The sequence below is a fragment of the Rhinolophus hipposideros genome (assembly GCF_964194185.1).
Source record: "Rhinolophus hipposideros genome assembly, chromosome: 14".
Lineage (NCBI taxonomy): Eukaryota > Metazoa > Chordata > Mammalia > Chiroptera > Rhinolophidae > Rhinolophus > Rhinolophus hipposideros.
The window spans coordinates 56,249,690-56,270,890 of record NC_138060.1 but is presented as its reverse complement, the minus strand read 5'-3'; the positions used below and the strand labels follow the sequence as shown (position 1 = coordinate 56,270,890).

At 44.8% G+C, this 21,201-nt stretch overlaps 1 protein-coding gene across 6 annotated transcripts in view; it reads left to right on the top strand.

Annotated features, from left to right (window-relative positions):
* Positions 1 to 21,201, top strand: part of ULK4 (unc-51 like kinase 4) — a 386,569-nt gene that overhangs the window by 322,558 nt on the left and 42,810 nt on the right. The window lies entirely within an intron of this gene.

Here is a 21,201-nt window from a genome sequence, read left to right as displayed (position 1 = left end):
ACATTCTAGAATTGTTTTGAAAAGTAAATACAGCAGAAGTAAAGCCCTTGCACAAACCCTGGTTTTTCACAGACATGCTAAATGGTAGCTTGTCTTCCCGTGTTCACTGGGATGTCTTGTAGGGACCCAGCAATGCTGAATGGTGTTGGCTGGAGGTGAATCCTCCATCCTTTCCTGTTTGGGACCTGATGCTTCTTTTTGCCTCCTCTAGATCCATTTACTTTTTAAACCTAAATCAGAAAATCTGTCTGTTTGTATCTTCCCAATGCCTTACTGCTCGTGTAAAGAACAGGTCCTGATACAAATCGAGCAGTACATTAGGGGTCTCCCCAGGGGTTACCCTGCCCTCAGTGAACCAAGCGTAGATGGCACAAGCAAGGTGGTCCGTGTACCGGAATGATTCCACTGGAAGGAGAGGCCCCCTTTTTCGGGAGATACAAGGGTAGGTTTTTTAGAGATGAGCTGAAACACATGTGTACGGTTTAGACGTGTAGATATGAAGGGAAGGGTCTTCCAGATACAAGGAACAGCATAAGCAAGAGTGTGGAGGCAGGAAAAGGAGAGCCATGTATAGGGAAGGAAAGGAAGTTTTCGATGGAGTGTTAAATGAGTGAAAGGGAAGAAGAGGAAGAAATGAAGTTGACAAGATGAGTCGGAGTCTGATCCAGGTAGGGCATAGCTGTCTCAGCTGGGAGGAAACATCCACCTTGTTTGCTGGAATGTTGCAGGCTGTCAAGTCCCACTTTTTTAGATTGTGAGCTCTGTACTGGAAATATGCAAAATAAGAGTTCTTTACTTTGTGATTTGTCCAAAAATGAAGAGACATTTTGCACGCTAAAGAGTTGAAAGCAGTCTGCACATGACAAGGCTGGTTAGCACGTGTGTGACTGTGGACTGAGTTTACTTTTGGGATGAACTTTAAAGCTGATATAATACGCCTTTGAACTCGGCGAGAGCTGCAGTGATGGCGCTTTCATTTAGTGCCTGTTCTAGTCAGAAAAAAAAGTATAAATCCTTACTTGTAAATCCTATGATTTCTTTTTTTCTAAATACTTGTTCCTATATCTAAAAGGGGGGGATTCCAGAGACTAAATTCTGTAATTGGAGTTCTTTGAAGATGAATCCTGAGTAATGACTCATGTATTATAGGTTATTTTTAAGCCATTAGAAAAGTTGGAAGCTCATCAGAAAAAGCAGTCTATACGTGACAGAGCCCTCAAATCCAATGACTGACTCAGACTGTTGTCGTGTTCAGGCCAGTATCCTTAAAAATACTTGGAAATGTTTTTTTAAATGAATTATTTTAGAAAAAGAGAGGTCAAGGGATATAATAGCATCTTTGCTCGCTGTCATCTTTTGCAATTATTTTAACTTTACTTGAGATTTATTTTCTACAGCACACACAAAAAATGTCCTTCTTCCTTATGCATTTTGCAGTAATTATAAGAAGTTATTCTCAAGGAAAATTAACATGATCCACAAGGTTGGAAATTTAAACTAAGCCTAAAAGCATTCAATGGCAGGCTTCTTCCTCTCCACGCACTCCCAGCCTCCCTCCCTCCACGCATCTACCACAGCCTTGCCTCTTGCCCTCCCGGGGCCCCCCATTCTGGGCACGAGTAGGAGCGGTGTTTGCTGAGCTCACCTTCTACAGACAAGGAGAACCAAGGCCCTCAATATGCCAAAGAGGTTAGGATTGCTGCTGTTGAACAGGAAATCTGGTGTCACTTGTGAGGCACATGCAAGATGATAGGAACTTCCAAGAGGCAGGTACAATTAAGTCCTAAACGTCACTGTGTGTCCGGACATGAGTGGTGGGTTACGTAGAAGGTGACAAGAAAGACTGCCCCAGTAAAAGGGTGCGCTTTGTCCTCAGTGCAACAAATAGATAATCCATTCAGTAAACAGTTATTGAGTGCCTTCTGAAAGCACCCGACTGCCCTGCTGAAAGCCTATCAGTGGGTCCCCAGTGCCCCCAGGATAATGCCTGGAGTCATAAACATGGCTGTCAACGTCCCTCCTGCTGTCGGCTTCCTCTCTCTGGTGTTGCCTCTCATGCCTCCCTCCTGTGCTCTCCCTTCAAGGACTCTGATCGCTCACAGTTCCCCTCATTGGCCGAACTTTTGCTCACGTTGAATCCTTCCCTCCACCTGGGCCAGTATGCCCTCCCAGCCCCACCTGACCTCAGCTTTTCCCTGGCAAATGCCTGTTCTCCCTGAAGTCAGCTTGCACCTTTTTCTGACCAGAGTCGGATAACATCTTGTGCTTACCCCATTGTAGCATTTCACGGCATCCCTATGTTTAGTTTCTGTGTGTAGACTGCAGGTCTTTGAAGAGCTGTCTTGTTCACACTCTGCTAGCATTTAGCAGAGTGCTGGAGCATACGCAGAAAACAGTCAGACGTCAGGATGGAAAGAGGACAGAAGAACAAGAAGGAGGAAGGGTGGAGGGAGGAAAAAGAGGGAGAGAGAACTGAACGTCTGCAAGGGAATAAGCCAGGCACTGGGAACAAAACATGAGTGAAAAAATCCCCTTGCCCACAAGGAGCTCGCAGCCTACTGGGAAGAGAGATTTGTACTAAATTATTAAAAATACAGCACGAGAAGGCATGAGATACTGGTGCAAACCAAGTGTCCTGAGCCCCGCAGGCAGCTCCTGAGAAGGAACTTGGTACACATCTTAGGAGCAGGTTGGGAGCAGGGGCCTATGACTGCTGGGCCCAGGTGGCTGGAGGATGAGGGAGCCCTGCATGGCTCACGGGCTTGCCTTCTGCAGCCCCGGGGGCCCACAAGACATACCTTGCTTCCTCCTGGGATGCCTGTGTTTTGTGTACAGACACTTTGAGGATATCTGTACTTACCTGCCCCACGTCCCAGAAAAGCACCAAGGGCCACCCTGTGACCCGGCAGGTACTGGGCTCTCTTCCTGTGACTAGGGAGGGGGGACTTGCAGCATTGGTATTCATTCTGATGAGTCTCCGGAAATGGGAAGGTTTACCTCTACGCAGCGCTAGTCCAAGTTCAATGATTGCTGCGATGCTGGGCAAGTGTATACAAGTTTATCAAATATGGGCATTACTAAATGTGGTCTTGTTGAAAGTGTTTAAAACTATAAAACTAATATAAAGATGCCCCAAGTGCTAAGTGAGTAGCTGTTTTTTTCCATGTAAATTGTATAAAACCAAAGTGAAGAGCGCACCAGCCCTTCTGAGGCTGCTTGTCAGTAATCTCCTCACTAGGCTTGGGGGAAAAGGAAAAGGTAATTAGCATTAGGCTGTGGGAGAAGCTTCCATGGTGACGGTGGCTTACTCATTGTCGTGGACGATTACAATGCCATGGGAATGCGTGAGGATTCAAATTAAACCAAGACCACAGCTTGTCTATGGTTTACCTTTTTGTTCATTTGACTCTTTATTAGACAGTAGCTGCTTGTGTATTTCTTATATGGCTTTAGCTCTAATAACAGGAGCAACGTCCTAATTATTAGGGGCCTCTACATCAGCTTTGATTGCAACATAGACAAGGAAAATCTATTACAAACCTCGGGCTCAATAGACACTCGAGATGGAAGCATTAGATCGCAGGGTAAATACATTAGCTTTGCAGGCAGCCCTTTCCCTCTCATTCTGATCTCTTTCCTGTCGATGTCACGTGATCCATGGCTGTGCATTTCTGATATGACTGGGTGCATTAGCCTGTTTCCATTGCATGAAAATGCAAATAGAGAAGCTTGATTCTGGACCCTCAACTCATTAATATACTCTCCCCCTACACCCCTGTACTCAGCGTTATCCAGGAACTTAAAAGGTGAAAGAGAAACTTACTAAGTCATTGTAGCAGTTTATTCCACTTTACTCACATCTTATCACAAATCATATATAAATTTTTGTTGTCCAAAGATTACTTAATTTAACACCTAAAAATTTGTGCTTTCTTGGCTTTTAATGTAGCAAAATTTGTTCATAACTAGTTCAGGAAATGTTCTTGTGATATCTGAGTCTATTTTATAGATGCTTCAGGTTCCATTTCATTTCTCAAACAGCATGAGAAAAGAATTCTAAAGGACATTATTGCAATTCATTTAGTTTTTTGTGTGGAGCTTCAGAGACAAACACCATCCTTTGTAGGAAAGTAAAATGTGGGGACGCTTAGCAGTGCTTTCTGTCATGGAGCCCGCGGGACTGCCATAGAGCCGGTTGTCCTGGTTTCTGGATCGTAGGCTGCAGCCCCCAGCCCTTCGTTTTTCTGTCGTTCTCTCTTCTGGCCCCCACCAGAGAATGCCGCCATCCCGGAGTCCCGGGGCAGAGATGAGAGGTGGTGCTGCCCCACTGCGAACACACTGGAGTGTGAGATGGAGCGAGGAGAGGAGCTCGTGCCCGCCATATGTGCATGTCTTTGTTCTTCTGCCCTCCTGTGCCAGACACTGCTGCGTGTTGGTGATTTCACTCCTGATGATCAAGTTGGTAGGAGAGATGAGAGAAAACGAAGATTTTGAGGGATGAGGTTATTTTCAAAATTGCTTGCTGAGGATGGCTTAGGCACTTAGGTTTTTTTGTGAAATCAAAGTTATGGCGTAGTGATGGTGATGGTCCCAACATCTGTGTTTCTCTTTTCAGGTTGCTGGTCCAGTTTGGGCAGGTTTCCGGTATAGGTAGACTTCTGCAGGTGGGGTTGTGGTTGTTAGAGCTTCTTGGTCTGTTCATCACGCCTCATGTGCTGCTGCCAGGCCAGCTCCTCCAGAGAGCTCAATTACCAAACAAAACCTCAGTCTCAAACTGTGTTCTTTTACTGACCCAGGCCTAGCTCTCCATTTTATCTTCATCTGCAATGGTCAGCTGTTGCCACAATAATGCACAGTGCAACAGTGTAACAAACCATCCCAGAATGCTGTAGCATTGCATTAATAAGCGCTTCTTTCTTTCTTTCTTTCTTTCTTTCTTTCTTTCTTTCTTTCTTTCTTTCTTTCTTTCTTTCTTTCTTTCTTTCTTTCTTTCTTTCTTTCTTTCTTTCTTTCTTTTCTTTCTTTCTTTCTTTCTTTCTTTCTTTCTTTCTTCCTTTCTCTCTCTCTCTCTCTCTCTCTCTCTCTCTCTCTCTCTCTCTCTCTCTCTCTCTCTTTCTTTTTATGAAAGTGTAGTGGGGTGACAGTGGTTAGTAAAGTTATATAGGTTTTCAGGTGTACAATTCTGTAATACATCATCTATATATCACATTGGCAACACATTTTTTATTCCTTTAACATACTCTTTAATGATTTTGTTTTAGATGAGATTTAACGCAGTATAAGTCTGTTTTTTTTCTGAGCTGAGTCCTTTCATCTAAGTCTGGAGTTGGTCAATGAATCCTTTTTTCTTTGTTTATTATTATTATTATTATTTTGTTTAGACTTTTTAAATTTATTTTTATTAGTTTGGTGTACAAAGCAACATACTATTTAGACATTTACAATCCTCACAAAGTGATAAACCTCTTCCCCCAAGCTACTATTCCCCAATATCTCATATAGCTGTTACAATACCATTGACTATCTTCCTTATGCTATACTTTACCTCCTGTGACTACATATATATTTTTTTTCTTATAGTTGACATACAATATTATTCTACTTCAGCTTCAGGTGTAGAGCACGGTGGTCAGGCATCTACACAGTCTACGAAGTGATCCCCTTGATAAGTCCAGTGCCCATCAGACACCTTACATAATCTTTACAACATTGTTGATTATATTCCCCATTCAGTACTTCATATCCTCATGGCTATTTTGTGTCTACTAATTTGCTCTTTCTAATCCCTTCACCTATTCCCCCATCTCTTCCCCCCTCCCATCTGGCAACCAACAATTTTCTTTTTCTGTACCTCTGAGTCTATTTCTGTTTCGATTGCTCATTTATTCTGTTCTTTAGATTTCACATACAAGTGAGATCATATTGCCCATCCTCTGGGTTCCCCTGATCTAGGCTAGGCTCAGCTAGGCTCTGCCCAGCCCACAGATTAGAGTCAGCTCTGCTCCATTCCTCAGGGCCAGTGGACTAGTCAGAACAAGGTCTTCCCGTAGGAGTTGCGGGAGCACAGAAGACCAGCCCAATCATGCGCGTACATTCCAGGCCTCTGCTTGTGTCACGTCCACTCACATCCCATTGGCCAAATCAAGTCACATGGCCAAGCCCAAGTGAATAGTTGTTGAAAAATCATATAAACTGTCCACCATCACAGGGCATGGTCACATCTGGTAAATGCCATCTCAGACCTTGTTCCTCTCTCATGTGGTAACATAACCCCACCAGTGTTAACGAGTCTTACCTTGACACTGTAACCACAGTGCTTCAGGGAGAATTAAGAGCTCACATGTTAGAGAACATTATAGGCACTTAATCCAGATGGAACACCTGTTAGGACACTGTCCATGGAATTTCCCAACAGTGAGATGACACAATAGCCAGGCGTCCATTTCGAAATTGGGGGAGGCTGGTCCTATACTCAGCTTAGGAACCATTTTCTTCCCATGCACTGTTTGCACATAGGTCTGTTTCCTCCACGGGCTCTAATTTCCTTCAAGAGGAGAAACTTGTCCCTTTGTTCCTGTGTTTCTACCTCAGCCCCATCTAGTTCTGGAAAAGACTCTCAGGGAACGCCTATAAAATGGCAGAAACTTTAGCTTTGCTCTGCAAGTGGTTACCAGGATGAACTTGGGCTCATTGTCACCTCATTTGAATCATAGCACATTAGAGACGAAAAGACTTTGAGAGGTCATTTAGTTCACTGTCCAGAACTTTCTGCAATTGGAAATGTTCTATATCAGTACTCTCCAGTACAGTAGCCACAGGTTGTAGGCAGCTATTGTGTACTTCAGTGTGCCTACTGGAAATGAGGAACTTAATTTTAATTTTATTTAATTTTAATTAATTTAGATTTAGATTTAAATAGCCACATGTGGCTAGTCACTGCTCTATTAGATGCTGTAGATCTAGTTAACCCCTTGTTGGCCCACAGTGGACAACAGTAGATATTTCCTGAATGAATGAATGGATGAATGAATGAGAAAGAAAGAAATGACCTCCAACCAAGGTCACACAGCCAACTGGTAGCAAAGCCAAAATAAGACCCTGGGACATGCAGAGGCCACTCTGGCCCTTCCCCTGAACACCATACCACACCACACCATACCACCTCCTCATGGCCTGTATCTGTTTGCATTAGTTGGTTCTTATTTCTGTACTTGTAACCTTCTAACAATATCTGAATCCCTCATGGTCAAATAGATTGGAAGAAAAAATTTAAAAAGCAGAAAAACAAAACTATTTTTCTGTCTTTAGTAATTTGAAAAGTGAGCATTAAAAACTCAATCAAACATCAAATAATTTTTACACAGTAGAAATAATATATACTTTCCATCCAAATTAAAACACACGCTCCCAGCAATTTAATTATGCAAATGTAATATAAGCAGCAGCAGAACAGTGTTAAAGGGGAAGAATGAAGATTGATAAGCTAAAATTTCCGGTGACATTTTCCTTTCTAATTTCCTCTTTTGGTTAATATTATGCTGATTTTCATGCACTGCTTAGGTGGCTACTTTATTTCTTTGTGATAATTGCCTCTACAAATGTATGCAAATAATATTAATCACTATTGAGAAAAACAGCAGCCATTCCCAGCCCTGCTGCCCACAAGTGTTAGGCATCAGTGCTAGATGGGTCTTTCGCTGTGAATATGATTAAATACACGGGTAAGCAAAGCTCCTGTGTTCACACAAGGCTGTTTTCCTCTGGACGCACAGAGAATTCTAATTCTGAAGTGTGATTCCCACTGTCGCTTGAAAGGTGGCCCGAAGTGAAAACAGTGAGAACGGAAGCATGGCTATCGCTGGTCTTGCCCCCCCCCCACCCCCCACCTCACTGGAGGAGCCCTAACCCGCCGGCCCTTCCCAGTTAGGAACTCTGTCTTTGGGGGTGCAGGGGTCCTTCAGAAGCAGACCCTGAGATCAGGATCTGCGTACTAGTAGTTTCTTGAGGGAGTGCTCCCAGGAGAAATGTAAAGGGGGTGGGAGACATGGGATGCGGACGGGGAGGAAGCCAGAGGAGGATCTCCGTCCGAGTCCTGTGCAGAGTCCCTGGCTTCGTCCTCGTTCCGCAGGGAACACTGGATGTAAGTGACACCTCGGAATTTGTCACCACTCGAGACCAGGGGACTGGACTCTCATACGTGGCACTCCAGTCAGTCATGGGGAAGAATCGTCCTGTGGGACTTCAATCCCCAGGCACTCGCAGCCTCTGGGAGTGCAGGCGGCACGGCTGGGAGGCTGGAGCAGCGCCCGGGCCTCTGCACTGGGGCAGGCCTGCGCCACAGCTGGCACCCCCACCTTGCCGCTCTTCCTCCAAGGTACCCGCGTCTCTTCCCTGGAGTCCCCCTGGGGCCCTCGAGAACTTCCTGGTGCATTATGTTTAGGTAACTGCGATTTTTTTCCCTAATTCCATCAGATCACATTGGTATTTTAACAGCTATCTTCAGATGGTGAGCAGTGGAGAGAATTTGTAGCAAGGCCAGTGAGGAAGGTTTCAGGTCAGGAGAGCTGCTCCCAGGCAAGGCCAACTGATGAGGAACCCACCCCCATCACCCGGAAATGAATGCCCTTCTAAAGCCTGGGAATGCTAAGGTGATTCCTACCGTGTTATGGCCAAACCTTTGGACCTCGCAGAGATGGTCTCCCGTGGGCCCTTCTGCCTGTCTGCAGCCTCTCCACACCTGTCACAGTCAGGAGGAAGGAAATGTGATTCCAGGTGCTACGTGTCCTTATGTCGAGGCACTCAGATCCTACTGGAGAAAAATTGGAGCCCCAGACACTTTCTCCCTTCTTATTTACTTTTTCCCTTTCAAAGAAGGTGTTCCTCTGAAAGGCTCTCTCTGCAAAGCAGAAATGCTATATTGAAGGTGAACATAAAAGCTCTCTTGGCAAAGAAATTGCTTTGTTCCATTTGAGAAACCTCTCTGCCTTTGAGAGAACAGAGGATGGGGGCCTCTGAGAACTTGATTAGCTCTCGTCATCTTTCCCTCTGGTTTTCAGAGATGAAGCGAGACAGAAAGGCTCCCAATTCTCCCCCTGGCTCTCCAGGTCCCCTAATTGCAGAGCTTCAATGGCCCCCATATCCAGAGCTGCCTGAGATTCTGGGGTTTCTATTAGGATGGCAACCCCCACCCCGAGGGCTGAGCCCAGCACCCATACAGTGGGAAAGGAGCCAGGTTTGGATTTAATGTTGGCTGCTGAAGCTAATTCTGCTGTTAATTGGCTTTGACAATTCTGCCTTGCGAAATGAGGACAGCAACACCTCAGCACACTGTGTGAAGGGTGCATTGTAAACTGTAAAGTGCTGTGCAATTTTAGTTGGCGGTGGTGATGCTGGTGGTGAATTCTGGGCCTCAGGACCTCAGAAGTGTATATGTGTGTATGTGCGTGCTTGTTTTTTTCTGTCTTAGCAAGAGTGGCTGAAGTTGATGCGCCCCTCAGTACCGGCCCTCCCCCTACCCCTCCTGGAGTAAGGGACCCCCTCGTTCACACAGGTTCTTCCAGACAGCAGCAGTGGCAGAGGGCGATGACAGCGCTTCTTATTCCTGAACCCACCCCCAGCCCCCAGCCCACACAAGGAGTCTGTCAAAACAATACTAACTTCTTATTTTTAAATAAATATAATAAATATATACTGTACAGTACTACTTTAGAACCCAGAAATGTAAAATTCAAAATAAAAATTGAATTATCAGGATTTCGAGTCATAAGACATGGATTTGAGACCCGAGTTTGTTGTTGACTCATTATATGGCATGTGTTCTCTTTGAGCCTCAGTTTCCCCATCTAAAAATCGGGTAAGACTCAAGGATCATGTGATGAAATGACATTTGGGAAAGCGTGACTTGTGAGCGCCCCTCACACAGAGTGAGTGTCACCGGCGTCCTTCACAAAGTGGTTTGGAGCAGCAGCGAGCCCCGGCCCCCGTGTTTCACAGATGGACAAGCAGAGCCCCAGCTTGCTTCAGACTCCTCCAGGGTCCTCCATCCGGTTAGGACAACAGGGCTGCAAGCCCACGGCTTCCTGCATGTGCATCTCTCATGCTGTGGGCGGACGCCTGGGACTGCCCGGCCTCCCAGGCTGCCCAGCGGCCCAGTCCCACTGCCACGTGCTGTGGGAGTTAGGGGCCTGGCCAAAGAAGGGACAGGCCACAGGCACTTCTGAAGGGCACTAGGTGTGGACTTTGGGGTGAACTAACAGTTTCTCCTTCCGCAGCTCTGAGTCAGTCTTATGCCTGCCTGGACCAGCAAACCTTCAGGGTGTGGACTTCTCTTTGAGAGCTGACAAGGAAAAAGGGGCTTCTGTGCTTGTGTGGAAGTGACAGGGCACAGACGCCCATAAACTCCTCTGCTTTTTCTTTCCTAAGCTGGACCCCAGGAACACTGGAGAATATTCAAAGGGGGGCTGGAAGATGACGCACCCTCATGTTCTGTAATGTTTTCTTAGAATCTTTCAACCTCGTATGGAGGACCCCTTACTGCGTGTGATGTTCGTAGCACTCTTGTGGGTTTTCTTCTGTATAGAAAATACTTTCCTCTTATTACTGCGGCAGTTTTCCTGGTAACAGTACTGAGATCCTACTGGGATGGTGAACTGAGCCTGGTTCTCCCACTTATCCTCCAGCCTGGTCTCCTGGAGCAGCTGAGTGTGTTTGGAGGACAGTCAGCCAGCACCTCCTGTTCCTTCTTCCCTCCCTCCCTCTGTCTACCTCTCTCTCTGTTGGAAAGCCTTGTTCTAGAACAGGTTAATCTTTTTCCTGTTTTCAGGCTAAGTATTTCTTTACAAGAATGTAGAGCATTTATTATCAGGGTTACCTCATGTCGAAGTGTTTCTTTCCATTTTTTATATACTCCTCTAGAGCCTTGAAATGCACACTTTTTCAATATCTAAAATAAGAAACCATTTGAGATGAGCATGTTGCCGATACTCAAAGACTAAGTACATCCTTTCTCTCTGTCCTCGTGCGTCTGACACCCAATGCCCTTACGTTCCTCATGCCTCCCGGTCACATCTGTTCTGTAATTACCAATTTCTCTGGCGTAAGTTACCATTGTGTGCAGTATTCTTTAACAAAATAGTTCTTCACTTACACACACCAGAGGCTGTAATTTTCTTACCTCTTGTGTCATTAGTGTTTGTGACTTTTTGCAAGAGGGGAAAAAGTCTTTTATTTTATCTTACTATTTATTATAGTTTTAGTCTGATCCCAAGAAACAGCAACTACCACCGAGATATATTTTCATAATTTCCAATCCCATTCAATTTGATGATAATATGAAAATGAAGCGAGTCTTACCTAACTAGTTAGGAATGTATTACATAAATGAAAATAGAGATTGATGACTATTCAGAATCACTGATGATTTCTGCCATCAGTCTATAAGTCCCAGGTTGTAAAATGTGATTCTTTGTACTCACATCATCTTACTCAGAAGTTAGCCAGAGTGAAACGACCTGTGCTTAGTTCCTACCTGAAATTGAGCTCATTTAAAACTTCATTCTTAATGCATATACTTAATACTATGGTTTCGTGGCTTACTTATCTATTCTATTAGGTTGGTGCAAAAGGAATTGTGGTTTTTGCAATTATTTTTAAACTTTTAAACTCCAATTCCTTTTGCACCATCCTAATACTTGTCTTGCAAATACCTCTTATCAAGAAGTGACTGTGTCCCGTTGTTTAAAACACCTTTTAAACATCAATTTAGAATTGTCAAAGTTTTGTTTCTCTCATTTGTATAACCAACCGGCAGTTTCTTATACACTTCAATCTACCTTTGTGTACCTTTCTCTCTCTCACCCTCATTTCTACATATTTTCATCCTGCCTTAGTCTCTGTACCTAGGAAATGGGCCATCATTTTGACTGTCCCTTTCCCCTCTAGCCACAGCATCCCAGAACCCTGTTCAGATTTTCCTTCCCCCTTTGTCTGAGTCTTCCTTCTCTCTCCTCCTTCAAAGGGTGAATTAAAACACAAGTCAATTAAACATGATTTTTAAAACTATTTGTAGTTAATTCTTTGCCATAAGAATTCATATCCATTCTCATATATTAAGATACAAGTCCCAGACGTCTTTCTTCAGGCAGTCACCGCCAAAGACCCAGAACTTTCTTTGTTTAAATGGTCTGTAGCCACACAAGGGAGCTTCCTACTGCCCCATTTGGGGGCTGTGTGGACATCAAGGGGGAGGCACAGAAGAGAGAGAAGCACTTGCAGAGCCCTCATCCCTGTCGCTCCCCTGGGCTTTGTTACGTGTATTTATGGACAAGCATGAAACACCCAAAGATGCTTAAAACAGTTGTACTGATTTTTAAAAATGTATCTATGTATACTGATATATTTTCGTGGCTCAAACAGAAAAATAGTTCATAAAAAAATTCCTCCAAAATCATCACAGAGGTTTGGAAATTTAGAGCTAGAAGGAACCTAAGATATCCGGTGGGACACCCTCTCTCTGTAGCTAAGGTTTGGGGACCCCTGGCATCTCAAGGGGAAACAAAGAACCGAATGGTCAATAGAACCTAAAGAGACTTGAGAGACCTCCAACTGAGAGTAGATGAGGGAGCCTCTCAACCCAATTCACAGAAATAGTTTTAACAAAGATTTCTGTAGGTTAAGCCCTCTCCAATTTGCAGCCCCTTTCACAAACCTCCATGTTCAGCCCTCTTCCCATCACCATGGCAACACACTTCTAATAACCGACTAGAGGGGAAGAAACAGTTCTGCAAATGTGACCTTCTCCTACTCTCAGTTCTGCCAGTGTGGGGTGTTTTTTTTTCTTAGTTGTCCTATCCTATGAACTTTTATTCTCCTCTCAAGATCTGAACATCTTGTAATAAATAGCACCTGGCCATTAAAATAGGAATGCCAGGCCTGGAAGCTTTAATCACTTGGCACTAAGTATTTCACTTAGATCAGTGGTTCCCAAGTGCCCAGCTACTTTGGAGTCAATTAGGCCCCAGTGCAGACCAACAGAATGACAGTCTGTAATCATGGTACCCAGGAACCTGAATTCTTAGGCTCTCCACAGAGTCTGAGGCTCTGCCAATTTTGCTAACCATGGTTGATTTGACACTGTGCCTGTCCTGAGTCACCAGCATGCCAACCTCATCTGTCTGTCCTATCCTGCAAAGCGATGAAAAGTAAAACAGCTCAGTTCAGACCTTGCCTGGATCACAAAAGGAAACTACAGAAACTGTTTTAGACCAATAAAGAAGGAAAAGTATCACAAGATCGCCCGACTCTTAGATACCCTTAGGTGAGATAAGGAAGAGTGGAAAATTGAAAAAATACTAGACTCCAAGGCAAAGAAAGGGTAACGCAGGCCAGGGGTGGGGTGGGGGATGGTTGTGAGACATCCATTGTCAGCCCTTTCCCCACGCAGATGCCCACTGTAGGCCCCCCAACACTGTGTGTCCAGCTTCTCAGCACTAATTTTTTCGTGATTTACAGTGCATCTTCGTTGACGGGGATATAAAAGGTATCACAGCACAAACGGAAATGAGTAGGAACTCGGAAGCAGCCGTTCCCCTCTGTTTACGCAAGCCGTTGAGGCTTTGTGCACCATCAGGTTTTGCTGTTTTGATATTAACAGCCGAGATCCCGCTGGCAGTCAGTTTTCCGTTCGAAATTATCCACGTCACACTTGTCTGCATGATTCAGTTTAGTGACATGAGCTGAAACATCGTTGGGTGACGTCCTCACAGGTTATTCTGACTGTGATGCAGCCTGAAATGGAACCTTCAGGAAAGGTTCTTTCTCATGTTGTCTGGATTTACCATGGCCGTGCATAGCTTACCCATAGTGTGCTGTCGTCCTGCCCTATGCATCTCAGTGCACAATGCTGTGCTTTAAAAAATAAAATTAAAAAGAGATTTGTTTCAGAAATCCCAGATGAGACGACTAGAAAATATTTTTAAAGATTAATTAAAGTTGGTTTAAAGATTGGTATCTTAAAAGAAAGGATCTTAAGCTCCTCTTACCTTGTCTGCTCCCCTATCTAGCCATCCAGGCCTCGTCCCCTGAGCAGCTGAGATTTCTGACTTCCAGCCAAGACTGCCATTGGGAAGATGGGAAGCTTTAAATCAGGGGTGTCCAAACTGCGGCCCGCGGGCCAACTGAGGCCCATGATCCATTGTTAATTGGCCCGCAGCAAATTCCAAAAATATATTTTGTTTACTTAAATAAACCAGGTGAGGCGATACGTACTTCACCTCGAGTGAGTGGCCCGGCTGTTTGTGTATTTTACCGCATATGGCCCTTGGTGAAAAACGTTGAGAAAAGTTTGGACACCCCTGGTCTAAATGCTGTCATTTTGTAGCACTGTCATTAATCATGATGAAATCGAGTTGAATCTTGCTTGGACTTGACTGTTTTCTAGGATTTTCTTAAAATCGTTTGACTATTCAGTTGGGATTCACAAATGTCGATGTGGCCCCTACATCTGCTTTGTAACTGGTGCTTTTGGAGTTAGATCAGCTTTGAAATGGAAAGGTAGGCTTCTTGGTTTGTGTTTTATTTATTTCCTCTTGGCTTCCTGGAGGAATCAGCCCTATCCTACATGCCATACAGTGGTCATGGGCACATTTCCAGGTGGCACTAAATCAAGATTCATGTGCCTTTAACATCTGACATCCCAAGATCTTGACTTCACGTAATTATGATCTTGAACTACTGCAGCACTTACATTTTCACATTCTATTTGATTTTTAAAAGCTATTTATTTTAGCATATCTAAAACTTAGAAAGACATTTAAGAGGAAAGAAAACTTATCCCATTGTCCCAAATAAATTGTTGGTTACAATTTTGGTGTATTTCCTTCTAATCATGTATCTACTTATTCCATATTAACACATATTCATTGATCACTTGCTCTTTATGTGGCAGTAAGGAAGAATTGAAGTCATTGACAGTCAGTCAAACAGATTAATTGAATTATTAGGGAGGTCTCATCAAACCCAAATGGATAAAACAAATTGCTAAGAAATTTGTCTCAAACAATTTTAGAGAATCTATAGCTTTGGCCGAGGTGTTGGGAATGATGAGGGAAGTGGATCGCAGAGAAAAAGTTCATTTTTACCTTGAATCTGTAAAATACTTAAGAAAATATGTAAGTAAATATAAAAAAAGGAGAAATTGAGGAATCCTAAATGACACGTGCAGTACCGTGGGGTTGGGGATGTGGACAGAAAACAAAGAGCATAGGAATAAACTTCGGTAGACATTTTTCTTCATGTTTTTATTTTTTTTCGAGGGATCTAAAGGCAAGGAATTAATATAAAACAGGTTTTATTCTATAATTGCACACGTCATTATCCCAAGAACACTCCATTTTCTTTGGGTAATTCCGTGTTTCCCCTAAAATAAGACCTAGCCAGACCGGGTCTTATATTAATTTTTGCTGCAAAAGATGCATTAGAGCTGATGGTCCAGCTAGATCTTATTTTCGGGGAAACACGGTTGGAGTAAATGAGCTGTCGAGAACCCTGGAGTATATGCCCCATTTGAATGGACTCTCCCAATGTTCCTTCTGTCTTGATGAGTCCCTTACGTGCTTCACTGCTGTGCCATTTCCTTAATTGTTGGCCCACAGGAGCTCCGCACCCCTGGTAGACAGCCTCGCCTGACTCAGTCCAGACTAACTAGGTCTCTTACCCTAATGGATGCTTGCAGGCCATACCTGCAGTGCTAACAGATACCTAACTCAGTCTGAGGCACCTCCTTTTTTTCACCTAAATGGCTGCTATGCCTGAAAAGGTTCATTAGGAAGTTTAATAACAGCCCAAGAGCAGGGATCTGAGGCTGCTTTGGTGTTCTTGGTGGGGGTGGGGGAGAGTGCATTAGATGAGCAGACCCTTTAGTGTTTGGGAAACTGGATTGCCCAGTGCGCTGCTGATCTCCTGTGACTCCCTCCAGAGACTGGCAGAGAGGACTGTTCCCCTGGCCTCCCTTTGGCTTCCTCACCTTGTTTCTCTCTGACTGCCGTAGAATCACAGCATGGCTCAGTAAAAGCCCAGAACCCCAACCACTTCCATTTCTCTAGGCTTAGCTCTGCTGCCTGGAACTGTTAAGAGGCCCCAGTGAAACTGTTAACGTAAAAGGCCTTGTAAGCCACAAAGTACTAGAGGCAAAGGGATCTTCGGAGTTTCAGACGATGGGGAGGTGAACGGGCCTGTCAGCCTGTGAGCTGGCTGAGCCTCTGACTCCCCAGCCACGGCGCATCTGGTGACGCACACGCTTCTCACAGCGTCAGTGCTCGCCCGTGCTCAGGTGGGCCCCTGAACCCTTATTCTTGGGCGGGCTGGTCAAACAGTAGGGTAATTAAACCTAACCTAGCTATGGTTTTTCCTGTAAGAACTGCTTAAGCTAGCATTGCCTGAGGAAGTGGGATAGTGTGTGAGCAGTGGCCAGCCTTGGGAAATGTCCAGAAGTGCTCAGATCGTCAGATAATTTATAAAACTCATAAAAAGAAGGCAGTATAGGGTCAGTTTCCTTGGGAAAGCAAAATCAGTCCCGCGATGCTTGGCGGAGGAGATAAGCTGGTAGAAGCTGGTTGAATGGAACAAGGAGGAAATAGGCATGTGGGGATTAGAGACAGGCAGAGCGGGTCCTTGTGCTGGGAATTCTAATCTCTGTGGCATCGACTCCAGTGCACCGAGTCCAGAGAGCTCAGTGACAGCAGGATTGTAAAATCTGTGACAGGAAGCGGCTCTCAGCTTGAGGGAGAAACCATTTAACTGTCTAGAGAGGAAGCACGGGGCCTGTGGAGGTGAGCCCAATTAATGTGATAGTAATCTGAAACATGTTCGTGCTCATACAGGTTAGGGAACTAATTCTGATGCTCTTGTTTCAGTAACTTTGTGTGTTTCTGTGTTTTGATTTCCTATTGCAATGCCATTTGTCAAGGCTAAGATGCTTTTCCAGTAAATACCCCTTTTCTGAAGAGTTTTATTTTTTCATTTAAATGGTTTCAAACCCTAAGATACGTAAACAAAAGTGTTTATTGCTGCATTATTTTTAGTGAAAACTTGGAAATAATCTAACTGTTCATCAGTAGGGGACCTGTTACGTAAATGTTGGGCCATATATATAATGGAATACCATGCAGTTCTTAAAAATAATGAGGTAGAACTAAGTGTATTGATAGGAAAAGGTGATATCAGGTTGTACAACTATTTGTAGTAAGATCCAACTTTTATAAATATTGAATATATACAACTACATAAGTTTAGAAAAGAGTATATAAGAAATAGGCATCAAACCATTAATAGTGTATCCCTCTGACGGCAAAAGTTATAAAGCGAAATTTAATTTTCTTATCTATGTCTACATGTATTGAACTGTAGCATTTGGGTATTTTACAGTGAGCATGCTTTTCTTTTTTAGAATTCAGATTTTTTTAAAAAAACACCCATAGAAAGAAAAAGAAGTCCCCCAAGGCACACGATACCATAATTTCCTTAAACTGAATTCACTGCTCCCCAGATTGAGCCAAGATGTTCGGAAACCCTGAAAACCCAGAGATTTCACAATAGCCGAAGTAGCCAATTGATATTCCTTGTCACTCTCTGTTGAAGAATCTGAGCTGTCGCTCCACACAGCAACTAGGAAGAATCGCAGAGGCATTGTGCTGAGTGAAAGAAGCCAGTCTCAAAAGGCTACACACAGTGCGACTCCATTTCTATGACATTCTCAAAATGACAAAACTATAGTGACGGAGAAGAGATCAGTGCTTGCCAGGGTTTGGGAAAAGGAGCAGCACAAGGGCATTTTTTTTGTGGTGGAACCATTGTATATCTTGATTGTGGTGGTGGTGAGCATGCTATTAGCATGCTAACATTCATAGAACTATACCCAGAAAGTTCATTTTACAGTAGGTTGATTTAAAGAAATAAAAATAAATTAAAAGCAAAAAAATGAAAGAACAGGGAGCCAACGAAGAGTGGGTGTCTGACGTGCCAAGAGCATGGTTGTGGGCTTTCAGTGGGTCAGCACCACGTACCCCCCACTCTGCAGGGCTGAGCAGCACCACGTACCCCCCCCACTCTGCAGGGCTGAGCAGCACCACGTACCCCCCCACTCTGCAGGGCTGAGCAGCACCACGTACCCCCCCACACTCTGCAGTGCTGAGCAGCACCACGTACCCCCCACTCTGCAGGGCTGAGCAGCACCACGTACCCCCCCCACACTCTGCAGGGCTGAGCAGCACCACGTACCCCCCACTCTGCAGGGCTGAGCAGCACCACGTACCCCCCACTCTGCAGGGCTGAGCAGCACCACGTACCCCCCACTCTGCAGGGCTGAGCAGCACCACGTACCCCCCCCCACTCTGCAGGGCTGAGCAGCACCACGTACCCCCCACTCTGCAGGGCTGAGCAGCACCACGTACCCCCCACTCTGCAGGGCTGAGCAGCACCACGTACCCCCCACTCTGCAGGGCTGAGCAGCACCACGTACCCCCCCACTCTGCAGGGCTGAGCAGCACCACGTACCCCCCCACTCTGCAGGGCTGAGCAGCACCACGTACCCCCCCACACTCTGCAGTGCTGAGCGGCACCACGTACCCCCCACTCTGCAGGGCTGAGCAGCACCACATACCCCCCCACTCTGCAGGGCTGAGTCCCAGAGCAGCCACACCCTCACCTCTGCCCAGAGCATCCGTTCCTCCACCCAAGAACGGTAAGGTATTGTCCAGATTCTATTTGAGCAAATCCCATGTCAGGAAGCTCGGCACCTTTCAGAACTTCCTATTGGCTTTACATACGCATGTGCCTTTTCTGTAGCCTCTTCCCTGTATCTTCCGCCAGTGGAATCTAATCCTGCTCCCTGGCAGCATGTAAAGTCAATCCATCCCCTCTTCTGTAATACAACTCCAGAAACATCTATGTACGGCAGTCCTATCTGCTCTCTCGGCATCCCCTCTCTTGAAACTGTTCCTTTGCTGATCCCACTACCTCTTGGTTTCCGGAGCCTCCATACCTCTGGTCTCTCTTATGTGCTGTCTCACTTATCAGTGTCCCTCTGAAAATGCACTGGCTAGAAGTGAACATGCTTCTCTGGCTGTGGTCTGACAACAGAACAGGGCTATCTGCTCTCTTACTGCCCCGAACATAGGTGTTTTGTTAATGGCACTGACGAGTGCATTTCGGTCTCTAGAAGCCATGTTGCTCTGTGGATTCAAAGTGTGCAAACACTGTTTTCTCACACATGCTGCTGCAAAGCCTCATGGCCCATCATGTTCAGTCGGAGTAGGTTGTGTCTCAACGCAGATTTTCCCACTTATCCTGTTCAGTTACATCTTTCTAGGGTGACCATCTCCAAGTATCCAGATCACTTTGCACCCTGCCGTGCCATGTGGTTCTGACATGTGGCACATACACCATTCTTCCCAGCCTCAGGCTGAGACATGCCGCCTTCATCGCCGTCAGTAGTAGATAGTCTTTCTTTCTAAAAGACTTGAAGAAGGGAGATGGCTGACCTTCATTTCCACCCCATCACCTCTGACTCACTGGGCTAGCCTGTTCTACGAGAAAAGAAATGCCGACGTGCCTTTAGTTTCCCCTTGCCTGTGTTCCTTTCTGAAAAGATTCCTCTCGTGTTCTAAATGTTGTTACTCTTTATCCGTGACTGTTAATTGCATGCCTTGGTGCCAGCTGAGGTTGCTGGGGCAGGATGGCGCCGCTTAAATACAACTTATCATCCTAATTGGCATCACTGCGTACTTAAGCGGGGTTTGAAACCTCAAGGTTTCCTCTGGCTCTTGATAGGTGTGTCGTTATTATGAAATTACTACACATCTGGATGTCTTATTTCCATAATTGCTGCACTTGAAAGGTGACGACTGGCCTGTTCGAGAATGAAAAGGTGTTAATTATGTTAATAATCGGGAATTCTGAAGCAGCTTCTCTTAGTGGGTCCTGGAGAGTGTGGGTTCCAGACTCTACAGAGAAAAAGGCAGGTGGCCAGTGACCTGGTATCACTGGGAGAAGCAGTGGACATAAAAGGAAGTAGTGACTCTGTAGAGAAAAGTGAGGATCGTATCTAAAGGAGAAGCAAATGGCACCTGGCCATAGAGACAATTTGTTGGCGTGATTAAAAAATGCACTTGGTATAATGAGGTGGATTAAATAGGCCAGGGATTTTAGTGTAATTTGCTCCTGTAGAAAGTGCCCTGTGGACTTTTGTCCAGCAAGATGTCTTTTTCCAACAGAGGCCCAGGATATAAGGATAAGCCTTGAAGGTGCTAGATTGTCCTTTTTCTTCCCCTACCAGGAAGTTATTTCCAAACTTCTTTTTTTCTCGTTTTACAAAAAAACTAATAAAATGAAATCACACCCCAAAGCAAAACATTGGGGCCTTATTAAAAGCCTTATCGAGAGGTTGAAAACACCAAGGCAGAGAGCCTAATATGTAAATGTAATGTTATCACATACTGACCTGCCTTATGTACGAGCTATTCCTAAAATAGTGGGTCCAGAGACTGCATTCGGTTTGGAGCTCTCACGTAGAATGTTTCCTGCCATGTTCTGAAGGCCCTGCTCTTGACCGGGTGACTGGGATCTCCCCTCTGGTCAGTGGTCCCTCCAATGGCTAGTCTGGTTAATGGTGCTTCTGTCCTCTGTGTCCTTTCCTTGTCCCTCCCAAAGCATCAGACACTGTCAGAGGACCATTTCTCAGTGACCTTGAAATAGTAAAGCTGTCCATCCACACCAATCAGGATAAAGTGACTTGGGGAAAGAGAAAGAAGCAACTTCGTTAAAAACAACTTAAAACTTTTGTAAAGCCAACTTTACACATGACACCAAAATACACATGTTGTATGAGCTTTTCTTTCTTTCCCAGATCCCCAAACTTGTACCCTATTGACTGTCAGCTGCTTCTGCCATAAGCCTGCCATTGACCTGGGATGGTTTTTACTCTGTTAACAGAGGAGGTAGCATGCAGAATGATTCTATTATATGCGTATTCTGGAGTATACACAAGCATGTAAATGTAACTTTCTTTAACTTAAAATTAATACATTTCCAACAAATGAAGGGTAATTTAGTTGAAGAGGACAGCTGGGAATTGCAGCAGGCAGGCGTTTCAATCACAGATTCTAAATTGTACCTCAGTTAATAATGAAATTCTTGCAGGAATTAGCT